At 40.6% G+C, this 17,602-nt stretch overlaps 1 protein-coding gene across 1 annotated transcript in view; it reads left to right on the top strand.

Annotated features, from left to right (window-relative positions):
* Positions 1-17,602, top strand: part of COL22A1 (collagen type XXII alpha 1 chain) — a 232,260-nt gene that overhangs the window by 9,115 nt on the left and 205,543 nt on the right. The window lies entirely within an intron of this gene.

Here is a 17,602-nt window from a genome sequence, read left to right as displayed (position 1 = left end):
GCCTTGCTTTGATTCATGACTTGGACAGATGAACTGAGCTTAATTCTGCCTCTGTCACAGTAATTTTATACAAAATAAACCATAGAAATCACAGAATGGTTTGGGTTGCAGGGAACCTCAAAGATCATCTTATTCTCACCTCCTGCCATGGTCAAGGACATGTTCCACTAGTCCAGGTTGCTCCAAACCCCATCCAGCCTGTCCTTGTACACTTCCAGGGATGGGGCATCCACAACTTCTTCATCTGAAATCCACCCAAGTTCCCATTCCCCCCAAAAAATGGCATTTTAAAGGTGACAGGTGAAGAGTCTAGTTATAACCCTATTTGTCTCATCACCTGCCTTCATTTTTCATTCATTGCCTAAATCTCTTTTCTTCATGAAAATCTCCATCTTGGTTGCTTCTCACATTGCTTGGGAGATGAGACAATGGCAAGAGCAGCACCCAGACTCCTGAGCAGTGGATAAGTGGCTGAGAGGGTCCTGTAGGTTTTACACCAGGTCCCTGCTGTCCTGCAGGGTTTTAAGGAGGGTCAGTGATCAGCATTTCATGTTTCTGGGATTGCTGCTGCTTCAAGTGTGCTGCCTGCTGTCAAGAGCAGAGTCTTCTTCCCAAGAATTTGATGGTTATTGGGTTAATAATAATCTAAACTACCTAATTCACATCTAAGCAGCATTTTCACACCTGCCAGGACTTGTGAAATATTTTCTTTTACAGGAGATGGTTCTTTTTTATCTTATGATTTATCAAAAAAACAAGCTTGTGGCCTTCTTGGAGAAGTCAAACTGAATCACAAAACACTCTGAATTTCATCCCCTGGAACACAAAATCACAGAAAGTGAAAAGAATGGGAGTCAAAACCTGAAAATTGCAGAAGGAGCTTGGAAAGGGTTAGATATCAGGGGCAAATTTTCAAAAATTTGCGCCATCATTTTCCAGGAGAAAGGAGAAATATGATACCCATTTCTTATTAAATGAAAAAAAAATATTAGACTGATACCTGAAGGAGAGTAAAAACGCACATCTTCCATCAGTGGTCACAGAATATCTAAGCTGAAAGGGACCCACAAGGATCATCAAGTCCAGCTCTTCAGTGAATGGTCCATACAGGGATGGAACCCACAACCTTGGTGCTGTCAGCAGCAGGCTCTGGCCAGCTGAGCTCATCTCAGAATAATGCAATAAATTAAATCAATTCTGAAATAAAATCATTCATAAATTATAATGAAATAAATTCTGAAATAAAACTATTCACAAATTATAATGAAATAAATTCTGAAATAAAATCATTCATAAATTATAATGGAATAAATTCTGAAAAGCCTGGAGAATGCAGGCACTGATCCCGCTGCCCACTACTTTATATTCAACTCAATATTTATGCTGAAAAATTCTTTTGCTAAGGTCCTTCATTTTATCACCTGAATTTGGGGAAAGGCCTCCGACCTTGTTCACACTGATGCTTTCTTAGACAGTAGAAATCAATTCTTTTGGATTTGTTTTAAACAATCTACAAGCAGAATGGGAACTAGTGATAAAAAAAATGTAATCTTTCCCATGGGCTTAATGCTTTCTGGGAATAAATCCACGAAGCCTTAGAAGAATTCTGTCACTAGCAATTCTTTGCTGTGATTTAAGGTTTCATCAGTGTTTTTGAAGTTATACAGACTTAAGTGGAAAATGACTCCCAATTTACTGATGTTCTTATTGTGTTGTCTGTATTTAGGGACAGATTCTGTCATTCCAACAAAAAATTATGGAGTACTTTAATCTGCTAAGAGGTGTGCTGAGAGACCAGTGGGATTGCCTGAACATTGATCCTTTTGTGAGCTGTGCTACTAAATCAGCAGAGCCAGTAAAGACTAAATCACATATCTCAGGGTGTGATATTAAAAAAAATATGGTCTGTGTTGGCTTCCACTGATGTAGGGAATTCAGATGGAAATACCTGAACTATTAAAAATGCATAATTTTTAAAATTCATAACTTTTAAAATGCATATCTTTTTAAATGCTTTCAATAATTGTCAAAACCTATAAATATAAATTATGACTTAATTGGTTTTTTAAAAAAAATGCCCTCAGACTGCTCTCTGTGGCAAACCAGGTGAGCTGGAACATTTCTGGCCATATCCTTGCTAGGCAATTTCATCAGGAAATACTTGAAATCACAGACTAGAACTCACTCACTGACCTGTGAGTGCCAGGCAGCATCTGAATTAAATGAGAATCTGCAAACACCAGTGAACCCCCAGCCCATGAGTGCTGATCCTGGCACCAGGACAGGCTCTGGTGGTTCTGCCAGCCCAGGAAAGGGGTGTTAAGCTGCGCCCATGTGTTCCCCCAGGGCAGGCAGGACCTGAGGGCAGCAATCATGGGAGGGGTAGCCCTTCCTTACCCTCCCTCTCTTCTGCATTTGTGGTGGCTCTGAGGCTACTTTGGTCCCTGGGAGGGGTAGAGAAGTTCCCAAGTTCTGCCCACATCCTGCCCGTCCCTGCCTGTTTACTTGCAGGGCTGGAGCCTGCAGGAGAAGCATTCCCAAAGGCAATCCTCTGCTGCAGGACAGATCAGGAATAAGGTAGGTCTGAAAGTGCCTCAGAGACTCATGGAGGGAAAAAAAAAATCCTTTTCCCTCCTCTCATTCTTTTCCTAAAATCAGAAACAGGATGGTATAATCCATTCCTAGATTAAGTCTCTGAATTTCCCCTGGAAATGTCCCTTTTGCTGTGAGATTCACACTATGCAGAGGCAATGCTCCTATTTATAACTTGTGGCTGAAGAGAAGTCTCTCATTAAGTAGAACAATGTTAGAGTAACTGTTGAATGGATTTCAGTGCTTTGGTAACATTTATTTTAAGAGCTTGTCCTCTGCTGAAATGTGGGTCAGCCTCAGCACCACGGGTCTGTGTGGCTTTATTCCACTTTGCACTTGTGTATGTCCCTTGGAGTTTGGGTTTGCTTTTTTAAAATATTTTTTTAGTTGTTGGTGTTGTTATCATTTTTGCTTTCTGATTTTCACTAATAGAGTTGCAGCTGCACATCAGGATGGAGCCAGGCTCTGAGATATGAGAGCTTTGCCACGACAAAAAAATAATTGGTTCCTGCAATTTGGAATCTGATGAAACTGATGTTAAGGTTGAATACTTAGCCTGCTCTTGCATGATCTTTCCAATAACTCATGTTCCTTTGAAGTCACTTCATTGTCCTGACTTTCCTGGGTTTGAATTGTTGCCAGTGAAACTGAGTCCTCCTAGTGTAATTCATAGGCAGGAATCATAAAGCTGACACTCTTGCACGTTGGTATGTGGGGAAAAAATCCTTTTGCCCCTAGGATGTTATTAGGAACAAGATGACAACTTGTGAATATTTTCCAGGTATCATAATGTTTTAATATATTGGAAAGTTGAATAACATCAGTGATAACATCACAGCAATGTGTGATATAGTGTTTTCTGTTGCCCTGAATTGCAAATCTGTTCTGGCCTATGGTGAACATCAAAATTTTCAATGCTGAAACTTTTATTATAGATTTTAATATAATTTATGTCTTTTAATACTTTGAATTTTACAAGGAATTTACTCATGAAGTACACAAAACTAGGGAAAACCGTGGTCTTAGGATATCCAGTGGCATTCCTATGGATATAACTGAATATTTTAGAAAAGTAATAGACTGGTTTTTACAAATAGCATCCCAAAGCAAATCTTATGGAAATAATCTAACAGTCTATGAAGGATTTATTTGTGCATATTGTTTTGTTTTCCATGGTGAACTTTTCATAAATAGTGTAGTTACAGGCAAGGTAGACAAGCTACTTCATGTGAATAAATGAATCAATACATCAAACTAACACAGTGGTGTGGAAAAGCAAGAAGTGACCTATTGTCAGTGAGAAGAGACTTGGGGGTGTGAGGCAGGATATGCTTTTCAATTTGCTGCAATAAACATTTTTCCAAAGAATTCAGAAGTGGAAGTTCAATATAAAGACTGAAGACCTGCATTACGCTCTCAATCTTTTGTTTCGTACACCTCAGAGGGAAATAAAATTCTGCCTTCTCAAAGGGGAGGCCAAATGTGGGGAGATAGAGCTGCTCTCTCTCAGAATTGAGAGTCAAAGCTATGGTTCATGTGGTTGGAAGTGCCAGAGTGAAGAGTTAAACCCACAGCAGTCTTCTGCTCAGAGGGTTGGTTGTAATAGAGGGACCCAGCAGTGCTCTCATCTGTCTCACATGGATGTTTCAAAGGTGGGGAAATCCCTTTCAACACATAAATGTCAAACCTGTCTGTTGTACTGTATGGGGCCAGTCCTACACAGAAGACTGTGCTGTGGAAAGACATGATTTATGTGAGATGAATTCAGTACAGTGGCTCTCCAAAGCTTTCATATACCCCATGTGATGTTGAAGTTTTGAACATTTACAGCACTTAGTGAGTAAATACAGTAAGACCAGAAATTCCCATGCAGCAAACCATAGAATACAGAGTGGTTTGGGTTGGAAGAGACCTTCAAGGTTCTCTGTTTGCAATCCCCTACCCTAGACAGGGACATCTTCCACTAGATCAGATTGCTCAAAGCCCCATCCAGGCTGGAACACTTCCAGGGATGGAGCAGTCACAGCTTCTCTGGGCAGCCTGAGCCAGGGCCTCACCACCCTTCCAGGGAAGAATTTCTTCCTAATGTCTGATCTAAATCTACCCTCCTTCAGCTTAAAGCCATACCCCCTTGTCCTGTCATTGCATACCTTTGTAAAAATTTATCTCTCCAGGCCTAGCAAATTAGAGTTCTTATAGATTATTTCCTTTCCCATCCCTGTTGTAATATTTTGGGGCATGTACCAGTTATTGCTCACAGTGTAATTCTCTGGGATGTCCGATTTGCCTGAGAGATGTAAGTATTTGTGCTGGCATGGAACTTCACTGGAAATGAAAGCCACAGTTCAGCAGTTTAAATTTAAGCCTGCTGAATTTTTGAAAGAAAATTCCTTCCCTGAATTTGGGAGTAACCCCAGCAACCCACATGCCGAGCATGCCAAGTGGAAGAGGGGGTGTGGAGGCTGAATGGGGAGCAGGAGTGCATCAAAACCCCTGGAAGCGGGATACAAGATAACAGCTGAAAAATGCACTTTCTTACCTAGCTTTAAAAAGTGTTTCCCAGTAAAAGTACAGTGAATGCAGTTGCTATAGCTACCAACAAAGTTTTGTGCAGAATTTATTGAGGTACTTGCTGTGTAGTTGTACAAAAGTTTTTCTCAGTTTGAGGATAATAATATAATATAATAATATAATCTTGTATTTAGTTTTTCTCCATTTAACCAGGCACTGTTGAGCACTACCTGTGTTTTCAGTTTCTGTTCAAAGCAGAAGAAGGCAAGGAACTTGAAAATTTTTATTTTCTTTTTCTCTTTATTGTGCAAGTGAAACATTGTTGATGCAGCTGAGCTAATCTGTTATTTAGTTTCTTACTTATTTCTCTGTTTGGGATTATTTTTAGGCCAATAAACAGCTGATAGCATTGTGGCCTTTCACATTTACCTTCGTGCAGAAAAAATTAGAATTCTTTTATGATTAACCATCAGTCAAGCAACTTGTTCTGGGCCCTAGAAGTCAGGGAAGGGTTTCAGATTAAAACATGACACTGCAAACAGAAAAGGAATGCATTCATTTTAGAGATCAAGTGCATCAGGTGATGGTAGCTGAGCACTCAAGCAGCTTTCTAGTCCTAGTGAGGGAATGTTCTGTCTTAAATCAAAACCAATAGTTCTATAGATCAGGAAAAGTACTGCAACTTTGAACAAGGTAGAGATGATATACTGGGATTGTTAAGAATAATTTTGGATTTATGTTGTCTGGGAGGTGAGACTGCACATTGTTGTCTCTTTCAGCTGCACTAATCTATAAATAAGTGTTGGTCTCTAAATACATTGACATGAATATGACAAACTTTCACACATCAAATTAGAGCTCATGTATCTGTGGAAAACAAGTTATAACACTTGTTTTATCTCTTAAAGAACAGGCTGTCAGTCTTGCTAACAAAGACAAAACAGCAAAACAAGCACAACCTCATCTCTTTTCTCTTTTGTTGTTTATTTGGCAACAGATAGATTAAAACAGTTACTCTTCAGACAGCAACTGTGTTGAAAATATTTGCTTATCTGAATATGATGTCAATTCATGTGCATGTCTGCCCATGGCAATGTATTAGTACTTTGGTATTTTCCTTGGCATCAAAAAGAAAAGGAAGCAAAGTACCTTCTTGCTCCTGAGTGGAGCAGGAAGTCTAGTGCCAAAATAGGTGTAGAAAGGCCAAAGTGCTCAGGGTCTTTTTGTACCCTTTATTTTCTGGTGAGGGCTCCTGAGCCTTCCTTCAGTCAATGAGAGCAAAGCATCACCCGCTGGCATTTGGGCCAGTTGAGCCTCAGGACTGGCTGCATCCAATCCAATTCATGGACAGAGAAAACTCAGAGTGAAGTTTAACAGTTTTATGCAATCCAGAAGTGCCCTGTAGTTTTAATTCCCATATCTGTTATAATTCACCCAGAAACAAGGCTAAACTGTCCACAGAATGTTCTTAAGCTCTGTCTGTGGAAACTACTGTTAAAGTTCTAAAAGACATTGCTTTTCCTAGCTCCATTTTGGTTCTGCTTCCCAAACCTGCTTTTCTTGGACAATTTCACCATTCAGGAGGGGGGGTTTCCATTTAGAAGTCAAGTTGTGCATCTTCTGTTCCTCATTAGGCAAAGACTTTGCAACTCAAATCTACTCCTCCTCTGCCTCTGAACTTGATAAAGTTTCATATCATTACCTTTACCATCTTTAGCTGTTGCTGCTTTTGGCTGAATTTCTTATGTCACCTTGACCAGACAGACATTTTCTGAAATATTGGTATCTGTTGGAACACCAATATCTAAAGCTTTGCTCTTTGTCTAAGCGTCTTTTATTGTGTCTGGGGGAAATAATCACTTCTTGTGAGTAGTTAATTTATTTTACTCTTCCTCATGAGAAAGAGATAAAATCAATCTGGGTATGGATTTTTTTTTCTCCATGAACTTGAAAGGAGCTTAGTATAAAACCACATAAAATGTTAGTTTAGACACCTACAGCCTAAACTTAATTGAGATAAATCCCAGCCAGAGCTCTGCTATGTCTTAAGAAAAAGAGTATTGTGTGAGACCATTTGAAACTAAGCTTTACAGTCCAGGAGTGCACAGATTTAATTTGTTTTAAGTTCTAGCACTGCTGCCTAGTAGGCATCTCTTTTCCATTTCTACAACTTTTCCATGTCCTTTCTTGTCCACTAAATTTTAGAATTTTTGTTTTGTTGTTATTTTCCTAAAAACACTCTATGTCCTTATCCATTTCAAAATATCCTCTCCCCAACTATCAAATAAAATCTTTGATACTTATATTACTATGCAATAGCTCTCTCTTCTTTTAAGATAAAAATTCAGGATATTGCATCAGGAGAGGTAGGGAAAAGGGAATTAAATTTTTTTTTTGAGTTTTAGGTCTTTTTGAGATAGTTTGAGGCACTTCCTACTACAGTGAATTGTAAAAAATATTTGAATTTGAAGAAATATGAAGAAATTTTAAATATGAAGAAATTATAATGTTAAGAAGACCTGAGTGTGATGTTTCATTCATGTGATCTGTAAATTCCTTTTTTTTTCTTTTGTCATCCATTCCCTTTTGCTCTCTCTTTTCCCTCTGCTGTTTTTGAAACTTGTGTGAAGAATGACAAGGAAGGAAGCAGAGTGGAGAGGATGGGACAGGGTGAGAGCTGAAATGGCCCCAAACCCTTCCAGCCAACATCAGAATTATTGATCTGATGCTGTCACACCCCTGGCCATAAGCACAGACAGGCAGACCCAGCTGTGCTTCAGGGATAGCTGCAAATCTCTTATCAGCTCCTAAGTGATAAGCTCCCTCTTGCCTCTGTCAGCTGCCTGACATGAGAGCTGTGTGTGGGCTGTAGAGCACAAGCTTTTGTATCTTATCCTTTCAGTGTGAGTGACAGTGGTGAAGCGAGCCCTTCCTGTATGAAACTAGGGATAACGTACATCTTTTCTCTAGCTACATCTTTTCCTGTTAAATTTACTGCTGTCAGACCCTTATTTGCTATACTTCTCTTCAGTGTCTTCAGATCATCTTATGTTTCCCCAGAATCATAAAATGGTTTGGGTTGGAGGGGGCCTTCAAGGTCACCTAGTCCTGACATCCCTGCCATGGGCAGGGACACCTTCCACTATCCCAGGTTGCTCCAAGCCCCATCCAACCTGGTCTTGAACACTTCCAGGGATAGGATATCCCAGCTTCTCTGGGTAACCTGTGCCAGTGCCTCACCACTTTCAAAGTAAAGAATTTCTCCCTAATATCCAATGTAAATCTGCCCTCTCTCAGCTTAAAGCCATTATCCCTTGTTCTGTCACTACATTACCCTTGACAAAAGCCCCCCTTCAGCTTTTTAGGTGCTGGAAGGCTGCTATAATGTTTTCCTAGAGCCTTCTCTTTTCCACTCTGAACAATTCCAATTTTCTCAGCCTTTCCTCACAGGAGAGGTTCTCCATCCCTTTAATCCTCTTTGTGGCCTCCTGTGGACGCACTCCTACAGGTCAATGTCCTTCCAGTGTTGCTCTAAGTGGGGTCTCATGAGAGTGGAGCAGAGGAGCAGAATCACCTCCCTTGGCCTGCTGGCCACTCTGCTTTTGATGCAGACCAGGATATGGTTGAATTTTTGGGCTGCAAGTGCACATTGCTGTCTCATGTCTATCTTATCCACCAGCACCCTCAATTCCTTCTTGACAGGACTGCTCCCAATCCATTCATCTTATTCATCCATTTGTCCATCCCATCTTGTTAAGTTTTTCATCTTACTCACAGCCCTGGAGGCAGAAATGACAATAAAAGTGACAAGGCAGAATTTTCCTGCAGGTCTCCTTCTGCTGGGATCATGGTGAAAACATGGAAGTATCCACAGTCAGTGATTTCCTGAGTATCACATTCAGAAATTGAGAGGGGTAGAGTATGGTTTTTATCTCAGTCTTGGACTTAGGATCTCTGACACTTGATAAACTCTGCTTCTGCTTGACTCCTCTGTTTTCCCCATACCTGCCTGTCCCATGCTGATTGTGGCCACAGTGGTGGGCAGAGATGGCTGAGACATCAAAGATCCAACTTGTCTTCACTTAAAACTGTCCTGCACTGAGGCCATGCTTCTTATTTCTCCCATTTTATAGCAGTCTGTATTGATGGTGAAGACATTCACAATGCAGAAATTTGTGGTCAGAGGGAGATGATTCTTCCTACCTCCTCTTAGCCCAGCTCATTTCATAAGAAAGAGAAACCTTCAGGTCAGAGCCAAAAGGAGACTGGAGGCAATCACTTGCAAGATTTTCAGTCCTAAATTCTCCACGCAAGCTCCCCACTCTGCAGACACCTAAGCTGGGTAAGGTGTCTAACCTTAGGGTTCTGCTGGTGGGGCTTCCAAGATTTGCCCCTGCCTTAAATTATTTGAGTTATACATTTATGAGAAATTAAGTGACAATCCTACATCAGTTCCAGTACCACCTTTTGTTTGGGTCAGTTCTCAAAATGCTTTGTTGCAAGGTCAACTGTGAATTGCTTTCTACCCAGGGGCCCTGCTGCAACAGGAGGTAAAGACTGGCCTGTTTCTAGAATACCTGGAGAGAAGGGGCTCCTTGCAAGCTGCCTATATCTGTTCAATTGTCCTCTTTCACTCCAGTGTTTTAAAATAGAAATGGCTGTGCTTGTTCTCTGTGAAAGACAGAATGGAGATTCTCATCTTGGGTGAGTTTCAGGCAGTGGATACAAAATCTGGGAGTGCTGGATGGAGAGGGAAAGTTTCAGAGCTGAAGATGCAACCCTGCTATCTGTACCTCCACAAGTAATGACAGATACCTCTTATTTTCATTCACAGATTTTTCTCTTTTGCTGGTGTGTTGGTGTCCACAGTGGAGTTCTGAGTTACATTACAGAGGTCAAGACCATGCAAATTAGACCATGGAAAGGCTCTGCAGTACTAAATCTCTTAATCAAATGCACTTGTTTCTGAACAAACTCCCATTACATTAGATGTCCATCATCTTTTTGGAACATGTGGAGGAGGAGCTCAGCCACATGGTTCAAGAAGGAAGCATTCACATTCCTGTATTTGGGAAATTTTCTGTCATTTGGATAGTTCAGCAGGAATGTTGGGAAGTGGTAGGTGACTGTGTGGTACACATCCAATTAGCATGGCCCTGTTGATAGCCCTGAGAGTGACAGACAATGGGCATGAGCTCATTTCTGGAGTTTGTAGGGATTCTGGTTATCCAGGCCATTATCATAAGGCAGAGAGCAAGGAATGCAGAGTAATTCTTCCTTGCCCCAGTTAAGAGTTCTGGGAAATGCGTTCACCAGGCTCCTCTTTGTTAGAAAGTATGTTGTCTATTTTCCAAATAGATTTAGGCTGTTACCCCATCCTGATTCCTTGCTCCAGCTCTGCTTGCTAACTATATAAAGCCATTACATATGGGTCTTTTTACTGACATAATCCTCGACTGTACTAAAAAAGAAAATATTAAATTTCATTCCAAGAGCTGTAAGAACTTCCATGAGGATATAAAAAGCAGGAAATTGGCCCTGTAAGAGTGGAGTACTCTCATATTGAATAGCCTTCAGGGGTTCAGTGTTAAAGGCTTCTTCCTAATAGCTAATGTCGGTTGGAACAGTTTGGCCTCTGCTTGAGAGGAAATGGGATTTGTAGGACTTTGCCAGTACAGGTTTACAGGGCTTAGGCCAAAGGACTGATGTTCTGTGACCCTGTACAAAATCAGCATGCTCCATACATACATCTAAGGAGAGTTTGAACATGCAGTACTGAGGAAAAATCCCGGGTTTTTCCACTCCATCACAAACTGGTCCTACCATAACTTTTCTGGACATCATTTTGGTCTTTGTCTTGCTTGCATCACTCCTCTTTAATCTGGACACCCTGCAGACAGATATGGAGGTTAATTTAAATGTATGAAGCTCTGGAAATCATGTTATTTATTACCCCAAACAGCCAGTGTGATGTGTATTACCTTCAGGTGATGGATTTTCCATTTCCAGGATGTCTGCATGCTGCAAACCCTGCTTCAACAACAACATGAGAGACATTTCAGCATTGTGCTAGGTTTAAAAGAAGACAAAAAATTATGGGCAAAGTTTTCTAACTTGGCCTTGTGCAATACAATCATTATCAGGGTGGTTGAGCTGTGCACCTGCTACTTGGTAATGTAGTTTGGAGTGTGTTTTCTTCCAAGAGCATTCCTAAATTTTTATGTATCTAAAAATATTGTGTTAATATCCAGAAGATTCAAGTAAATTTGCATCCCAAAAGATGAGCCACTGCAGAGGCAGAAAATCGACCAACATGTTTTGTAATTGACTTGCAATCTCTGTGACTTGAATTATAGACTTGAGAATCTTTTGGGGGTAGAGGAGGATAGTGCAAATAAGATTATGACAAGTCAACCAACCTCTGAGTATCCTTTTCTGTTGCTACTTCCCTGGTCCATGCTAAAGAGGCTACAGCTTTGCAGAGGAAAGTAAGTAACAATTAAGGGGAAAAAATTATTTAAAAAAATTCAAATAAAATGCAGCCTTGAGAAACTACTTTGCTATTTTTTTTAAAGAAAGCATCTTGAAGTATTGAACCAATGCTTCAGTTTCAAGTTCAAGATATTCTTCCTGCCTTTGCCAGTGAGTAAATAAACAAGGTGAGAGAAGCTGTCAGTACAAGGGCTGCAGGTGCAGGTGCCTGGTTCTTGGGCATAGTCTGTTTTCAGGCATTGTTTTCCCAAATCAGATGTGCAAAGCTTCCCCTTATCAGCTTCTCCTTATCAGCTCTTTTAATCCCTTCAGACTCTGAGACACTTCCCATGGGTCTTTTCCTTGGTAACTATTTCAGTAAGGCTTACCAGGATGCTTGAGCAACTGTGTTTTATACACAACCAGCCTTTTAGGTGTAGAACTTATTTTTAAATTCAAACTCCTTGTTAGCTGAAGTGAGAAGGGGTCACCCTTTGTGGATTTGGCTGGTCCATAAACACATTCATTCATAGGGTGCAGTAGAGATTTTCCTGACAGTCTGGTCAATGATGCCAAAGAGAGAGTCTGTCACAGATTTTACTGTCGATTACCTTGGGGCTTTCTTGGACAATCAGTAGAAAGATTTCTAAGCTTGATATGCAAGAGTACAATTTAAATCTGGAGTCACTTCCTCTGGGCAAAACACTGAAAAGTTATACTTGGGGAGATTGCCTCAAGGTTTCAGCCTGCAGACACTGCGTGGCTGCAGCAGGCAAAAATACCCTGCAAAGTCCTCTTCTAGCAGTGAGGATGTTTTAGAATAGCAGGGATTTGGCAGACAACCAGTAAGGGCTTGTTTTAAAGCGTCTGTGGTAAATGCATTTATGAGGGGTCAACTTGTGGAATGCCTGATCCAAGCATAGGTTAAGGAGTCAGGAGTAGCTGTATTCTAATTCTGACCTTGCCTCAGGGTTCCTTGTGTGTGCACGTGCAGCACCACAGAGGTTAAAGAAACATTTCTCAGGCTGAAAATTAGGAAATGCCCACGTTGAGATAATCCTTGGTGTTTTATGGCCCTCTAGGACTCTTGGCTATGCTCCTTTTTAGGATTTTTTCCACTCAACTCCTGTTTTGTTGTGTCTCCTGGACAGGTACCTATCACTTAGGGAACAGCCATATATTATTTTTCCCCTCCTAAATTATCAGTATGTACTTTATTTCTCGCACAATCAAGCACTTCCAATTGCAGCAATATTAATCATTCATGGGCCTGGGCAGTTCCAGCACCAAGTGCCTCAGGGCAGTAATAGAGTTCAGCAAAGGCAAACAAATTGATGGGTGGAATGGTCTGCTGATCCTTCCCACTGCCCCATTTCATCTCCCATAAAGCTGAAAAACTGCTTTGGCTCACATTTAACCATGACTCTGGATCTGATCAGATTTTTAGGGATTGGGATAGAAGTTGCTCTTAAAATGTGATGTAGCCCAGAGAAGCTGTGGCTGCCCCATCCCTGGAAGTGTTCAAGGCCAGGCTGGATGGATCTCTGAGCATCCTGGTCTAGTGGAAGGCGTCTCTGCACATGGCAGGGGTTGGAATGAGATCATCCTGAAGGTCCCTTCCAACCCAAACAATTCTGTGATTCTGTCATTGCAAATGAAGAGAAGAAATGTCCCACCCCCTGCAGCCTCACCAGCACTTAGAGCAGATGTTGAAGAGGTTTTTGCCAGCAGGGTGCATGAATGGCTTCATCCAGCATACTGTGGGTCTGCTGACAGTCTCCTCCTTGATTTCAGCAGACTTGGGCTCAGTTGTAGTTGAGCAAAGTACCTCAGGAATAGCTCTGGTGTTAGCAGAGAATTTTCTGCTCTATTATTCACATGGGTTTTTAAACAATGTCCACTGAAATCAATGTCCCTCTTTTCATTAACTGCAGTTGGCTTAGGATCAGGCCTGGGAAGATGCACATCTTCCAGAAATGCCATTGGATAATTTCTTTAAAAATCATTGAACAAAGATATATGACCCATGGGATGATCAGCAGGGAAGAAAGTCCCATCTCTCTTTTATACAGTTGGCTTCCTGCTCATATCAGCAATAATTTAGATAATTAAATTGCTTAGTTCAGTAGTTGGAAGAAGCACAATCAACAAGCTGACTCTACTAAGATGTCAGATGTATTAGTGTGTTGGGTTTTATATTTGTTTTTCTTTTTTGTGTGTGTGTGAAAAGCTGTATAATTGGACACTGTCTTTTTCACCCCCAGCTAACCTCTTCTTCAGAGGAGCATACCAAAGACATTTAAAATCACATTATGAATGCCAGCATAGTTACAACATTTATATGGCATATGGTGATGTTCAGTGGCAGCAGACGAATGGATGAAATCAAGCACAATAATAGAATCAGCCCCCCTTGAATTTAACAGTAAGACAAACAATTCAGTGGTATAATTTAGTAATATGCAAGCAAGAGCTCGAATATTTTAATGAGGAGTCCAAAGTACATAACTGGGCATACTTTTAACATTTAACTTTGATTCAGTGGTCTTTGTTCTGTCCCTGTAGGGTCTTTGAACTTTTGCTCACATGAGGTAGAAAAAGTTTTATTAAATCAAACCCCTGAAATGCTCATCTTACTGTGACTGCAGCTTTATTTTGTTTTGTTTTATGAATATTTGTGGCTGAATCACTCCTCTGAAGAATGAAGGAGATCAGAAAGTGTTCTGTGTTCTTCCATCTCTAACTTGCGTGGGTTTTGCTGTTTGTGTCATCTCTCAAACCAGGACAGAAGAGCAGTGTCTGGAGAGGCTGAGATTGGGTATATCCAGAGCCAGTGCAAATTGCTTCTCCTAGAAGTGCCATGGAGCTTTCTTCTCTGCCACACTCTCTGTGTCTGCCCCCTCTGTGTCTTTCCTTTTATTTTTCGAGATGCCACTCCTAAACAAACAATTTTGCTTGTCATTTTGCACAAAAACATTATTCATCCTTGTTTTCTGAATTGCAGTGTTGAGATGAGAAATCCGAGTTCCCCTTTGGATCTTTTTTTTTTTTAAATTGATGTTTTTTGCCGTGCATTCCCCAAAGAGTATTTACTTATTGTTCAAAACAAAAGAGACCTTACCATGGATTACAGCTGACCTTAAACTCTATACTAACCCCCCCAAAAAGCCATCCTGAAGCTGAAAGTTATATAGAACTCATGCCTATCTTTTGCATATTGTTTGTTCAGCTGTGAGATGGTATGAAAAGCTTTATGCTGTGCTTGTATTTTGAGTGTAGAGAGCTCACTCTAACATTCACCGACTTCCCAGCCAGGATGCCATTCCCACATCATGTTTGCATGTTGCCAGAAGTATTCACTCCTTTTTTTCCCATTAAACTATTAAAAAGACAGACACAGAGTCCACGGTTCGGTAATAAACTCGGACGTGATAGGATTTGTCAGTTCTTTTTGCAATATCCCTTAATGCATCACATTAGGGAATCCCAATGTGATGTTTGTGAAATAAAAAGAAAATGGGAGATATTTTTAAATTATGTACATTGACTTAGGCTTCTTTGAGCAAAATTATTCCCACATGATAGGCTGAACTAAAAATAATAGTAATTAAAAAAAATCCATGTTGGCCATTTGGAAATAGGGTTAAATATAGAGAAATTCTTAGTCTTGGATCACTCTGAAAAAACTAAAAAACTAAACTGTCTTAATTTTGGCTCCTTTTTGACCTTTTCTCCTGGAAAGGGAAATAAATAGTGATCAGCTGCTGCAATTTCAAACTGGGCTCAGTCTCAAAGTGGCTGACTGAGGTGGGAAAGAAACAAGTGTGGAAAACCCATAGCTAAAAATATTTTATTTCCAACCTTTCTTATAACACCTCTGAAGACTTCATTGCCATGACATGAGTTCTTTTGATGTGAGTGGGGCAATTTTCTGTCACTGGTATATTTGTACATAAAGTAGTTGCAAGTTAAGAGACTTGGTTCAATTCTTTGTGCTATAAAAGTGGATAAAATTATATATTTTGGCCTGAATGCAAGAATAATATTGAACCATAAATGTGTATTAAAGCTACCACAAGTTATGATTATAGATTTTAAGCAGATGTTCTGATTTGATTTGTGGCTTTTTCTTCCCCACTATTTTTAGCCTAAATGGCTGCTCTGAGACACCTTGCAGCATTCAAAATGCAGAAATGAGTCCTTGAAGTGTTTTGGCAAGGAGGGGAGATGAATGAGCCCTTAGAGACAGAGCCCTCAGGCCTGGCCATAGAGGGAGTTCTTCTGCTGAGGTGGAACCCCACATGCACCCAGTGAGCCCCATCCACCAAGCTGCATTTGCTGCTCACAGAGCCCGGGTTGTTCTGCTGACTGACACCAGCTGGTGCTCTGCTCCTTTTATCCTGGCCTGCTGTGGGTTAGCAGCTGGCCAAGACTGTTTTTAAGAATGTATTTATAAAACTTCACAGCCGTGCAAGCCCAGATACGGAGCAAGGACGTTTTGAGCTCAGTGCTGGAAGTGCAGGATGTCTCCTGGCAGATCTGGTTTCCCAGCTCTTGCTGCTGCCACAAACCTGCTGTCCCATCACTTGTACCCAAAAACAATGTTTCCTAAAAAAATCCAGGGGAGCAGAAACCTTGGGCTGAAGGCTCCCGCAGATATTTTAAGTCATGCCTGTCCTGATCCCTCTGCAGTCAGCTGCCTGATTGGTATTTCAATAACGTGATTATTTAGAAAGAAATTCTAACTCCTGTAGGGCACAGTGGTATTTTCATGCCTTTTTTACCCTGCAGCCTTTTCCAGCTGGCTCAAACCTGAACACCTCACTGTCTTGTAGGGACATCATCTGGCTGAGGTGTAAACTACAGCACCTGATTGTGTCCTTTGTATTTAGGGTTGGTACATGAATAAATGTGATTTTTTTAAAAATATTTCTTGTATTTAGTTCCACTGCTGGCAGGTACTTCCAAATTTTATTTACAGTGAATGGTTTATTATATGTATTGCTTTTCTCCTTGTCTGCATATGATACAGACTTCTGAAAATAACCTGGTTTTTATCTTTTGGAAAGAGCCTGTATTTTTTGCGGGGATAAGGATTTATAGTGACATCTTGACAACTTCATAAAGTTTTTTCCCCTTTTTAATTTCCTAAACCAGTGCAACATGCTGAGATACATGGTAGAGATAGGCCCAACATCTGACTGATCAAAACGGGTTTTGAACAAATGCTGACACCACCATTCTTCCTGTCTGTGATTCCCACAGAACCTTATTGCTTTGAAAATAAATACCCTAGAAGGCATAATTGACTCTGCAGCTATGAACTACATCAGACAGTGTCCCCTTCATGACTTCTACCCAGCTATCAACAGTGAGAAGCAGACGTGCATGTTAAAAGACTGAGAAGGCAGAACTTCCCCAAGAAAATGGACAAAGAAATCATTAGAATCCTTAAAGAGGAAAATAAAGAATCAGGAGATGGGGAAAAGTTTTTGAAAATAATGCCTCAGGCAGTGAGAGCTGCAGAGTGGAAGCTGGTTGCTACCTTCTGGGTGTGCAAACAGTAGATCAAACTGCAATGACTTTATGATATAATAAAAAATAATAAAACAAGAGCAATAACAGGTTTTTTTTTAAAGTGTCAGTCTAGTGTTAGAAAACACAGCTTAACTTTTAACAGCTCAGCCACTTTACCTGGCTCCTTACAATACCTTCTGACTTCAGTGACTCCACTCAATGTCAACCCAAACAAAGACCTTATATTGAAGATAACCCTGAGCTTTTGCACATTTTTAAGCTAAATAGGGGAAAGTTGTTTTGAAACTGCTGAGTTTACTCCTACAGAGAAGGACTGATGGCCACAAATGCATGCAAGAAAACAGTGCTGTATTTTTAGCATTTGCCATTTTTGGGGCTCCAGAACTGAAAGCAGTGATGGGTGAAGTGGCAACGGGTTGTGTGTGTGATTTGTAGTGGTTTGTATCTGGGCTCTGTGTTGTGTATCTCCTAATGATGAATGCGTGGGAGG

The sequence above is a fragment of the Camarhynchus parvulus genome, chromosome 2 (genome assembly GCF_901933205.1).
Source record: "Camarhynchus parvulus chromosome 2, STF_HiC, whole genome shotgun sequence".
Lineage (NCBI taxonomy): Eukaryota > Metazoa > Chordata > Aves > Passeriformes > Thraupidae > Camarhynchus > Camarhynchus parvulus.
This window is presented reverse-complemented; position numbering and strand designations above follow the sequence as displayed.